Below are 2,639 nucleotides of genomic sequence, written 5' to 3'. Positions count from 1 at the left end.
ATTCTGTGCCGTGAAAAAACGTTCCATTACAACTGTAGCCTACTAAAAGCGTACAATTTTGTCTGTCTGTGGGCAGTGGAGAGAGAGAGAAAGAGAGAGAGGAGTAGCGCGAGAATTTCCGGGCAAAACAAAATGGCGACCCGCGTAGTTCGGCTCGATTCGAAAAGTTAAATAGCCGTAGCATCTTTGTAGACAACCAAATGTGTGCGCGCATAGGAAAATCAGTCGGATCTCGCAAAGGCACTAAACAAGTTAGGGCCTTCAAAACATAAAATTGGGCTATTTTAATGATTTTGTGATTTTTACAAAATCAGATGCTTGGTTCAATTGCCGTTCGATTTCTTTTTGTTTTATAACGGATAAAACATTAGAAATGTATTTAATCGCCGTTTGGGAGACACACCCGTCGATTAATTACGCTCATGAAAACTCCGAGCTGGGAGGACGAGATGCGCTACACGCTTCCATTCCCGACGCATTTTCGCACCTCTTTGATTCGCAGCTACACACTTTAAGCCTAGTACTATTACAAACCACAAGAAAGCTTGTTTTCTCTACTTCTAGGTGCGCGAAAATTGATAGTTTTAGTAAGATCTTGTCAGTATGTTGGTGTTCTAGCGCCTGCACAATGTCAGTTAGCAATGTATGCTTCGCAAGAAGTTGATTGTTTTTTGTTTTTGTAAAGTGTTTTACGGCGCTCGCAACTGCATAAGGTGATATGAGCGCGCTGGACACACCTAATATTTTCAGTTGGTAGGAAATTTTGAATTTTGCCCGGGTGGCGGCCGAAGCCTACTCTTATCGATTTTAGACCACCAAGGGATCTTTAACGTGCGCAACTTGCACACGGGCCTTCCGAGATTTTTTGCCCTTGTCCGAGAAGGCTAGGTGTAGATCTTTCCTACCAGAAGATCAGGGGTGTGGCTGAAAGACAACAGTAAGGAGGAGCCAAGGAGTAGCAGTAGAAAGGCTGCAGAAAGAGCCAGGAGCCCAGAGGAGGGGGCAAAGGAGGTGAGGGGGTGGGGGCAGAAAGTGGAAATGAAAGCAGACAACAGAACATTGCTAGAGAGCAAGAAAGGAGGTGAAAGGAGACAATTTTAGAGAAGAAAATGTTTCGGTCGCTTCCCGGATTCGAACCCGGGACCTTTGAATGAGAGGTCAACACCTTAACCTCTAGGCCACGAGAGCCCCCAGGAAGTTGAGAATTGTTTTAGGATGCTGTCAGGTCTGCTGGGATCATTGTATTATTGTACTCGTAGATCGCAAAACACATACAGCTTGTGGTCGCGTTCGAATTAGCGCTATACAAATACTATCCATTAGTGTTAGGCTTCAAGAAAAAAAATAATACAAAAGAGGAAAATTGTTGAGTATTTATTGATGATGATTTTTTGTATCATATTCTTGACGAAACCCTTTACCGGGCGAAACGTTGAACCTTTATTAAATTTGAAAAATGTATAAGTCTCAACCCTGTTTTTTTCCCTGCTACGTGCAATAATGATGATGATGATGATGATGATGATGATGATGATGATGATGATGATGATGATGACGATTGCGTGTAATTTTTAAATCTAAAAACTTCAAATGTTCAAGTTTCCACCAACATTTTTTTTCTTATAATACTTATAACAACAATGATGATGATCAACTGTACAATACGATTCTTTTTTTTTAATCCGCCGACCTCAGAGATCTACAATCACCACACCCACACACAGACAGAAAGAAAACAAAATTGAGCAGCATCAGCTGGGTTGATAGTTTGCAAGGTGGAAGACAACTTGGCAAACTTATGTCGTAGTTCCCACGTCCTTAGTCCCATCTAGTGCTATATAAACCCCGCTGTTTAGGCAGAGGCCACAACAGATCTGACTGCAGTGTAAGTTGATCGCTTACTGTTGAATATACAGCCGGCACAATGCTCACAGTCTGCCTTTTCATAACCCTGCTCGGGGTTGTCCCTGCAATTGTAAGTATTCCGTGTCTCAAATAGAATGGGATCTTATAACATGATGCTTAGGGTTTTTTTCTGACTTTAATACAAGCTTCAAAATAGCTTGTGAGTTTATATGGGATTATAATACACTATAATGTAAAAACCTGTTGGATTTTTAAAGCACTAATTATTATCATGATCATAATATATATACATGAACCCTCAAACACACGCACACACACACACACACACACACACACACACACACACACACACACACACACACACACACACACACACACACATACACGCGCGCACGCGCACAGAGAGAGAGAGAAAGAAAGAGAGAGAGAGAGAGAGAGAGAGAGAGAGAGAGAGAGAGAGAGAGAGAGAGAGAGAGAGAGTAGGGGCAGAGATACAGAGAGACAGAGAGACAGAGAGACAGAGACAGAAACAGAGACAGAGACAGAGAATGAGACAGAGACACAACCAGCGACATATACAGAGATAGAGACAGAGACAGAGACAGAGACTGAGACCGAGACAGAGACAGTGACAGGGTCAAAGAGCAAAATATCAAAAAGGAAGTAGATGGGAACTAGTGTCATAAATAGAATCTGCTGTATATTTAATTCGTTCCGCACGATGGAAGACGACCCAAGTCTGAGGCTCTGGTGGTCCCAAAATTGCCCCGGAA

This window comes from Aplysia californica, unplaced genomic scaffold (genome assembly GCF_000002075.1).
Source record: "Aplysia californica isolate F4 #8 unplaced genomic scaffold, AplCal3.0 scaffold00042, whole genome shotgun sequence".
Classification (NCBI taxonomy): domain Eukaryota; kingdom Metazoa; phylum Mollusca; class Gastropoda; order Aplysiida; family Aplysiidae; genus Aplysia; species Aplysia californica.
Note: the sequence above shows the minus strand (reverse complement) of the source record.